General features: G+C 42.5%; 1 protein-coding gene across 7 annotated transcripts in view; it reads right to left on the reverse strand.

Annotated features, from left to right (window-relative positions):
• Positions 1–10274, reverse strand: part of frmpd4 (FERM and PDZ domain containing 4) — a 765355-nt gene that overhangs the window by 451285 nt on the left and 303796 nt on the right. Inside the window, exon 1 of one of the 7 annotated variants that reach the window (XM_043700604.1) lies at positions 1070–1318. The exons of the other annotated variants lie outside the window; for them this stretch is intronic. The gene's annotated coding sequence lies outside the window, so the exon portion shown is untranslated. Of the gene's footprint in view, positions 1–1069; positions 1319–10274 lie in introns of those variants that run through there. 7 annotated transcript variants of the gene reach the window in all.

Genomic DNA, 10274 nt, shown 5'->3' on the forward strand with positions numbered 1-10274 from the left:
CTCCCTCTCTCTCCCGGGTCACACTGTCCCTCTCTCCCTCTCTCTCCCGGGTCACACTGTCCCTCTCTCCCTCTCTCTCCCGGGTCACACTGTCCCTCTCTCCCTCTCTCTCCCGGGTCACACTGTCCCTCTCTCCCTCTCTCTCCCGGGTCACACTGTCCCTCTCTCCCTCTCTCTCCCGGGTCACACTGTCCCTCTCTCCCTCTCTCTCCCGGGTCACACTGTCCCTCTCTCCCTCTCTCTCCCGGGTCACACTGTCCCTCTCTCCCTCTCTCTCCCGGGTCACCGGGTCACACTGTCCCTCTCTCTCCCGGGTCACACTGTCCCTCTCTCTCCCGGGTCACACTGTCCCTCTCTGTGGTTACATTGCGCTGTTTCAGTGCTAGCAGAGCCGATGGGCGGAGTGGTCTGTTCGCTCCAGTCCAGGCTGTGACTGGGAGAGCGCGGTCAGAGTGACACAGTAACTCGCTGCTGGTGAAATCGCGCTGGTTTGCAGTTGATGTTTGCAGGCGTGTTTCTTCACTGAGCTGGCCGTGCTGCCTGGCCCCTGAGAGAACCCTCTGCCAAACTTCAGCAGAATGATGTTGCTGCATGAACTTCTCCCAGGAACTGACACAGCGCCGGGGCGGAGTCGGTGTTATTACAGGCCAGAATAAATAAAGGCGTTAGGAAAGAAATGGCCAAAAACCTTTGTGCATCGTCCAACCACTGGGCAGTCCCGTCTGAAATGACCCTGTACCATTCACAGTTCTCCCTGACAGCTCCCACAAACAGATTTTAAAACACGCTCCCCACCCCAGAAACCAAAGTAACGAGTTAAAAAAAAATCAGCAATCCATGTTACGACAACACTGCAGTTTTGAACAGTTAAGAATTGTTGAAAAATTAAATGGTCCCGTGTAACTTTCAGACAGAATGAATTCTCCCCACCACTATAAAGAAAGAACGGCTTGCATAGCGCTGTGTCCATGTATTTGCGAAGCGGTTGATGTTTCCCTAAAGTTACACGGGAACATTTAATTTTTTTCAACAACTCTTAATCCCCCCCGGGGGCTGAGAAACTTCTTACCTTGGTGCTTGCAGCCTGTTGCTTTGACTGACGGTAGTTGGAAGTTGAGATTAAATCCCTTGCACTGGCAGCGCTGGAGATGAGCGCTTTTCAGGGGGGGGGATAAGAAAGGCAGTGCTGCACAAGTTTGGTGTCGATTGTGGAAGTACACGTCCGAGCCGTCCCTGCGCCACCCCAGTCCTGTTCACACAGAAACCAGCAGCGGATGGGAGCCTGGGTCGCACTGAGAGCCGTCAGCAACCGGCTTGAAGCTGGAATTTGTTTTTTCTTTGCAAACGTGCCGGGATTCCGCCGAGCCCGGCTACATCAGTGCCGGTGCACTGCTCCCGCCGCCCCACACTGTCTCCAAAGTACCTCTCATGCTTCGCCCAGCAGCGCCCAGTGCGGGCTGACCCCCATCCCTGCGCTGCAGAGCTCACCCTGCCGATTGCAGAGGAGCCGGGGCAGAAATCGATCTGGCACTTTAAAAGTCCGCTTCCACCGCCCGGGGGGTGTTTTCTGTCCACCTCGAAGAAAAGTTCAGGGAGTTGGGGAGGGGGTGACAAGAGTCCTCCCCGCTGAGCGGCAAAGCCGGGTCTCTCCTCCGGAGAGAAACACCAGTCGCTTCCCTGCACGGTCCCTTTCGCAATGGCCCGAATGAGATCGAGAGAGAGAGAGAAACGAGCAAATTGGCTGCCCAACCTCTCCTGAGAACAGGATGCATTAATCTGAAACATGAGTAGAATTGCTAACGAGAAAGCCTATCCGACATCCTCACTGAGCTGTAATTCAAATCCTCTCTTTTTTTTAATGCTTCTGCAAATGCATTGATTTCCGCGATTTGCAATGAACATCGCATTGTCTATCTTCAGAAATTGTGGAATCGTATACGGTGCCATGCAAAGCCAATCAACTTAAAATTGATATTTTGTTTCATTCTGCCCGACTGTACAGTTTTTCATTAGGGTGCCCAAAATATTTTGATTCATCTTAGTTCTGCCCCAATGCAATGATTATTGAGGCTGACTTTATAATTGAATATTCCAATTGGAACTCTCCTACAAAGAGGAATATGCATTGATCCCTTTCATCACCCAATTGGATAATATGGGATAATTAATATTCTCAATGTGCATTTATTATTTAACAGAGTAAATGTATCATCAATTCCAACTGCTCTAAAAATGAAAATCTTATTAGAGAGTAGGCTATTCAATTAAAAGTGTATACTTATTGTGGATATATTTCTCCCCGGCCAATAATTTCTTTGCAAGTCTGTTATGTATTGATAAACCAGGGCATTTTCATGTTGAATCATAGAATCGCTAGAGTTGAAGCAAGCCATTTGGCCCATCAAATCCACACCAACCCTCCAAAGAGCATCTCAGCCAGGCCAACCCTGCATTTCCCATGGCTAATCCACCTAGCCTGCACATCCCTGGACACGCTGGGTAATTTAGCATGGCCAAACCTATAAACTGCACATAGACTTATAGAGGTGTACAGCATGGAAACAGATGCTTTGGTCCAACTTGTCCATGCCGACCAGATATCCCACAATCTAGTCCCGTTTGCCAGGACTTGGCCCATATCCCTCAAAACCCTTCCTATACATAGACCCCTGCAGATGCCTTCTAAATAATACAATTCCACCAGCCTTTAGACTCCACATTAGCCAATGTCCTGGATGCATACACTGTTGGGTATTTCTCTCTATTATGCCTCCTATGAACTGATTCTACCCAGGTGCCATATGGGGAGACAACGCATATCAATACCAGACCTCGCTTGGGATCATAGTGTTCCAACACCTATGAGGATGATAGCGGTTTCTTCACTTCTCTGAAAATCATGCAGACGTTGGAGAGAATGTGCAAACTCCACACAGACAGTAGACCAGAGGGTGGAATCAAACCAAGGTCCCTGGCACCGTGAGGAAGCAGTGCCAACCACTGAGCCACTGTGCTAACCCCACCCCATCGTATACAGGCAGAAGATTAGAGAACTGTTCTCAGCTTTGCAAAGGCTGTTACAAATAGTTTCTACAAGGAGTTGCATTTATTGCATTGCTTGTACAGACAGGATCTTTTAATGCTTCATTACTCACCCACTGGAGTGAAAATAGTGCCACATTTAAATTTGTACTACCTGTGCAAATATAAAGCAGCATTTTCTACATGAAATCATAAACTATAGCACAATTTGTGCTTTTCAGTTAGTGCTTAACGGCTGTGAAGAATCTGTTACGGAATTTGGCAGATTATATCTATTATTGCAAGGTAGATGAGGCAACAGCATCTCACTGTACAGTACAGGGCACCTAAATATGCAATTACAGGCAAATAATACTAATCAATTAAAAATAACCTGCATAATAAAAAGGTCCAGGAATAGCTTTGGCAGTTTTTGTTTCTCATTTTTGTGCAATCTATGCCAGAACATGATTGTGGATGTCAGACATTCTGGCAACAGAAATCTTCCCTATCTTTAAGGAGGAGACTTAATACTACAGTATATAATAATTACAATGAAGAAATCATTGTAATTCCAAAGCCTTGATATCGAGAAAATTCACATTGCATCGGATATGCCTGAATTTCTTTAGGGTCCACAATGGCCTTGAGAAAAAATAACATGCTGGCACTTCCCATACCAACTAGAAATTTTTTTATATCATCTGAATGATCCAGACTCAGGGAGGGCTTTTTCCCTTCCCTGAGTGGTGTGAACAATGGCATGAACGTAGAAGAATATGGCGAGAATGAAAATTTTGGAATCTCAGTCTTGAAAATGATTCCAACTTTCCCCTTCATCTTTAAACAGCAAATTCCAAATTTCACTATTGGGCAGCAACTACCTCATTTCCAGTTGTATGGGTAAATCATTAACCTCCTAATGAACATAATTGCTATGCCACTTCCAATTCTCCACTCTATTCCTGAGAAACTAGATGGTGTAAATTCCTAACTTGTAAATCAAAGCAGGTACCTGGCAGCTGCTGCTTGCCAATTGGTTTTGCTGACCTTTCTCCAACTCCGTCGACATCACAATTTTGCTGTATACTCGATGGAACTCCAATCTTTGTTCAAGCAAAGAAACATGGGCAAACTACCAGCCTCACCACATCTTCTATCTACTCTCCGTTTAACTACACACCATGTCAGACCTTCAGGACTTCACTTTGGAACTGAGGGATACTTATGACTTACATGCATCAACCAGGTTGCTTTGTGCACAGGGACACATCTCTGGCATCTAAACAGGATGCATCTTATGGCTACAATCATGATGTCTTAGCATTCACTCATTTTGTGTTTACTTGAAGTATGCCAGCCTCTGTGGCTTGCATCGCTCCGTAGCACAGATGGAGAGACAGACAGCTTGCAATAGTGGGGAGCACGGAACAGATAAAGGGGTGGACATGTCTCTGTAAGCCACATTGCTACATCAACGTCATATCCACAGTGCTTGTCGGCAGCCTATGCAGCAAACATACTGCATGTGTTTCAAACAAAAGCAATGGGCAGCAGTCCTTGGAGGAGTCGAGTGGGACTGTAATAAATCAGTGCTTACAGAGTCAGTAAACAGGCACATGCAATTTTGTCCAGGGGTATTGCCAAAGTCAGCTACCTGCTCTGAAAAGAATGTGGTGATGCGTGTCCTTGCATTTGGAGTTTGAGCCACAGTCAGTTTTGTAGATTAAGTGCAACTGTCGAGGGACACGGTCTTGGGACTGGACATTGGTTCTTTCAATAAGACAAAGGGAGGATTGAGTTGCTGGAAGTGGATGGAAGATCAGTGTTTGATGCAGCAGACGCGGTGAAGTATCTCCAGTAAGTGAGTAGGAAGCAGAGAAGGCAAGAACGATCACTAATCTGGGAGGGTGAAATAAATGACAGCTGTCGATGAGACATAATGCATGGAATATGAAAGTTATAGTTCATGAACCTTAGTAGGATACATGTGCAGTGGCAGAGTTAGAGGGAGTGGTGGCCCTGTGAGTGTGAGATATGAAAGAGAAGTTGGCAGCACTTATTCTTGTGGAGTACAGAATATTATTGCATTGCTTCCTGTACAGCTGGACATTCTGCTTCACTGGGAACACAGCATGGACCCAGGCAGCTATCTGGATGGGTCTGGTCATGTGATCTGTTTTGGAGAACTATCGTCTTGTTCACTAGCACCTGTCCCATGAAGGAAAGTGTGACCATTGCTTTCTGTGCCACGTCCTCTGTGACACTGTACAGTACTACAATGTATGAAGTTGTACCTTGCAGTATCAAAAGTGGCGTGTGGCTGGGCTTTAACACAGTGTGAACACCAGAAGTTCCAAGCAGCAACGCACATTTCCACATCGTAAAGGCATATGTTCTCACAAAGGAAGGTGACAAAGAGCACAGTTGAGTAAGTACTGACATGAAGAATGGATAGTTCTGTCAGAAGAGTTGCACCAAGCCATAGTGGATCACGCATCACCACTCATTTGAAACAAAGCTGACTCAAAATGGGAAAGCATCATGGGGAAGTCCTTTCACTTTAACACTGCATAATAAACAGCAGAAGAGACAGGTTTATACAACTCAGAATACATGTCACAATGATCACCAACTATGGAGAAAACTACCCTTTTCTGAAGATACGCCCCGGAATGAGTGAAGATCCCTGTGCAGCTCTCTCTGATTGTACTGATCAATGCCAAGAATGGACTGCATTTGATGCATGTTAAATCATGTGAAATGTATGAACATCTAGGAAGCCATTGTATCCTTTTATTAATGCTATGTTAAGGACACATATCATCACACTTCCTGTATTCCATTTTATTTTTGCAAAAGAAATCTTGAAAGTCTTAAATCTAAAAAAAGTTTGGAACTATAATGTTCATTGTTTAACATGTTCTGGGTTTCCTATTTCAATATGTAATTGGTTTAGTTGCAGCATTACTTTTCTTTGTAAAATTTCACCTCAGCATTGTTCAGTACTTTCATGCCAGAATGTTAATAACTAATTGAAAAGAAAAATCAAATTTGGCTTTTACACATACAAACAAATTGGAAGAAATACATTATGGTCACATAAAAAAAATCCAAGATCTCAAAAATTGTCTCTTCAGCAAAATAGAAAGAAAAAATCTTTGATCATTAATAAATTGAATGGTTGCCATATTACTTTAATTATATTATGACAATGTGTAGGCAGGGAAATAATGATACAACCCTAAGCTATCAAAAGGAAAAGGAGTCAATTTGGTTAAAATTAGTTTGGAAATTAGTTTTGGAAAAAATTAGTTTGAACTCTTACTTAGATTGAACAGCAATTTGTAGAGCTTACCTTTACTGTTAAGCATCCATCACTTTTATCTCTATAATCCTGAGGATTCTGAAAATCATATATTCTTCAATTGGTATGACATCCAGTGTGAATATCAGCAAAATTAAAGTTCAGCAAAATCATAATTTACTTTGTTTAGGACTATTTGCTTTTTTGAACTCATGTTTAAAGGCGGATTGACTTGATAGTGGTCTCGGCTGCAGCATTTACTGTATGCAAACTCAAAATATACTTTGCACTCAATCATGCTCCAACTGGGACAGCAGCTTTGCTAATTAATTGTCCTGTAGATTGGTTGAGTGGAGATGCATGTTTTGGCAGATGTGGAAGTTGATGAGTGAGAGTCCATGGTGTTTAATGTCTGCACCCAAGTAAACAGATGCGCTTGATAAAATAATATTAATACTGGTTTTTTTTTCAGATGTCTGAGTATAAATGATTACATATTAGGAAATGTTGATCCATGCAGCCAAACACGTAAAGCAAATGCTTTGAACAATTGGAGCAAGAAATGACAGGAAAACAACATGAGAAAAAAAACTAAACAAACTAGAGGACTGGAAACAAGTAAAGAAGAGATTTTGCTCGACTGGTTTAATAGCCCTTTACACATTTGTTTTCTTCCCCAGAAACAGAATGTCTTACCAGAGGCATTGCTACAGATTTAACGCCATGGAAAAAAATGTTTTCAATTAAAGGTTTTGTCCATGTGAGATTGACTATTGCTTGAAGCTTACCTACTCTGACCCTATTGTGGCCTTCGTGCACAGATGATAATCAATTTTATGAAGGTCACTGGTTCAGAAGGATCTTTATGTATTTCATGAATATGAGAGTTTGTTGCCTGTACATACCTGCCCTCAAGCTGATGGTTAAAGAGGCCATTTCAGTGGGCATTTAAAAGGCAACCACATTCTTGGCCTTCAAATGCACAGCAAAGATAGGCAAATTCCAACCCAACCAATTACCGCCACATCAACCTACTTCATCAGCAGCAAGTTGATGAAATATCTTGTCAACAGTACTTGTGCAATAATAAACTGTTCATTTTGGGCTCCTGCGGTGCAGTGGCAATGTCCCTGCCTTTGAGTTTAAATTCTACTGAGTAGGTTGAAGTCCAACCTGCTCTAGAGGTGTGTAATAACATCCCTGAACATGATGAGAAAATATAAAAAGGGGAAGAAAAAAATTACCTGCACACTGATGTTCAATTTTGCATCTTCCAGAGCACACAACTCATGACGCTCATTACAGCCTTGTGTTGTGAAGGTGTGGTGGTGTCCTGTACCTTTAAGAGAGAGGAAGCTAGCAAGGACTGACTGAAAGCACAGAGTGTCCTGAACAGGGAAAACATGTAACACATGCTTGAAACAAATCACTGGAGTTGCATTGCCATGGAACAAAAAAACAAATTCAAATTCGGCCAATCAGTTTAAATTATGCCCCAGATATCAAAATCCAATTGAATTTGAATGTTAATGTCTGGGATGACATCAAACCAATGAAATGATCTGACGTTTTGGGGTATAAAACCCATTTTGAATAGTTGGAGGGACAACTGCCAAGCACCAACAAGTATTGAAAGCTAGATGAATAGCTCTCTGAAGGGTACCTGTTCATGTGAAAGATCTGTGAAGCAGAATACTGAAGAAAAGATGACAGAGGAAAATCTGCAGAGGAAGATACAAAGAGAAAATTCAACAGCTGGCTGGTTTTGAAAGCGGAATGTTTTTTTGGAAATCTTAATTGTGTTTTTATTTTAATCGGACCAGTATTGTAGAGTGGGAGGTAAAAGATAGGCTTAAGAGAAATGAGTTGTAAATAGTTGTTCAATGGTCTCTTTTGGACTTATAGAATAAAATGGTTAATTTTTACTTTAAATAGTGACTTCTATAGTTCTTTGCCTCTCGCAATTTAGCAGATGACGGCACAAGGTGAGCTTCTTTGTGCGTCATGTTTAAATTAGCAGAGGGGTTTAGCCCGTGTCATAACAGTTTGGGGGCTTTCGTCTTTCGAACAGCTTTAGGCAGATCCAGTCTGAGATTTGGACAGATTTGAATAAATTTGGGGTACGAAAAAGCCCAGTAGATTTAAACACTTGCTGGTTAGTATCCTAGATCTTTAAATAAAATATAAGTGAGACAATTTGTTTAATTTTGGTTACTTCTGTTTGGTTAAATTAAAAGTGAGAGAAATGGCTCTTAAAATTGCTAAAGATGGGCTGGGGTTTGAAGATGATTGTCAAATTTGCGAAGGAAGTTTCGAAGAAACGAAAAAGGCCATACTTTTAGAATTAGCAAAGAAGTTAGGTTTGGGTTTAACCAAGGACAAAGGTAAAACTGAAATTGTAAGGGAATTACTCAAACACTTAGGTGTGTCAGAGAAACAGACAAGTGCAGCAGAGGACAAGAAAGAGATAAGAGAAAGATAGAGAGAGAGATAGAAGGTTCTCAGCTGAGCAAAGAGAGAGAGAAGAAAGGGAAAGAGAAAGAGAGAGAGAGCGAGGAAAAAGAAACATACAGAAGGTTCTTAGCTGAGCAAAAAGAGAGAATTTGAACTTGAGAAGTTGTGACTTAGTCAGCAAAATCAAGTTAACAGAATGGAGATTGAAAGAGAAGGTAGTGGTATATACAAATATCTCAAAACTCCGCCACATTTTGTTGAGAAAGATGTTGAAGCCTTCTTTATTTCATTTGAAAAATTGGGTAGACAGATGAAGTGGTCCGAGGATTTATGGGTAATGCTAGTTCAGACTATGCTGGTAGGCAGAGCTAGTGAAGTATTCGCTGCACTGTCAAATAAGGGGTCAAGAGATTATGAAGAGGTTAAACAGGCTATTTTAATTGTTTACGAATTCATACCAGAAGTGTAAAGACAGCAATTCAGAAACATAAAGAAGGAACCAGGTCAGACAAATGTTGAGTTTGAAAGAATTAAACATAGTCATTTTGATAGATGGGTGTGAGCCTTAAAAATAGGTAGGACCTATGAGGCTCTAAGAGAGATTATTCTGCTGGAGGAGTTGAAAAACTCACTTCCAGAGTTGATAAGAATTCACGTGGATGAACAAGAAGTTCAGGAAATGAGAAGGGCCGCAGAATTAGCAGATGACTACATGTTGGTGCTTAAGGCAAGCTTCTGGCCAGAATTTCGTCCTGTGAGGGATAGAAGTTGAGGAAAGGGAAAATCCTACACTATGAAACAAAGAGTAGAAAATACTGGTAAGTGTTTACCACAGGCTAAGGAAGCCCAAGAGGGTGGAAAGGAGGTGAAAGGCCTCAGGTGTTTCCACTATGATAAAGTGGGACACGTAAAGTCACAGTGCTGGTCGTTAAAGAAAGGAACTGTGGCAAACGAAAGGCATGTGGTAAAAGAAGCTAAGCCAGTGGCTTAGTGAAAGTAATAAATGAAACCCCAAGAAGAGCTGTGGAACTGCAGGAGAGTGCACAGCCTAGGCAGGGGCTGGGTATGGTGTTAGTGCCTGATCTTGACAAAGAATGTGCCTCTGTGGGTAAAGTTTACTCAGCAAGAATGAGGGAGAAGGGCAAGAAGTGATAATTTTGAGAGATACAGGATCTAACCAGACTCTAATAGAAAGAGATGAGCGAATATGCACTCTTTCTGATCTGTTACCCAAGAGTGTGGTAATTTGTGGGATAGATGGACAGAAGTTTAGCACTCCCCGACGTAAGATCAGGTTGGAGTGCCAACTCAAGCCTGAGAACATAACAGTGGGTGTGATTGACAGAGTTTAAAAATGTGTTGCTGGAAAAGCGCAGCAGGTCAGGCAGCATCAAAGGAACAGGAGAATCGACGTTTCGGGCATAAGCCCTTCTTCAGGAATGAGGAAGGTGTGCCAAGCAGGCTAAGATAAAAGGTAGGGAGGAGGGACTTG

The sequence above is a fragment of the Chiloscyllium plagiosum genome, chromosome 12, assembly GCF_004010195.1.
Source record: "Chiloscyllium plagiosum isolate BGI_BamShark_2017 chromosome 12, ASM401019v2, whole genome shotgun sequence".
Classification (NCBI taxonomy): Eukaryota; Metazoa; Chordata; class Chondrichthyes; order Orectolobiformes; family Hemiscylliidae; genus Chiloscyllium; species Chiloscyllium plagiosum.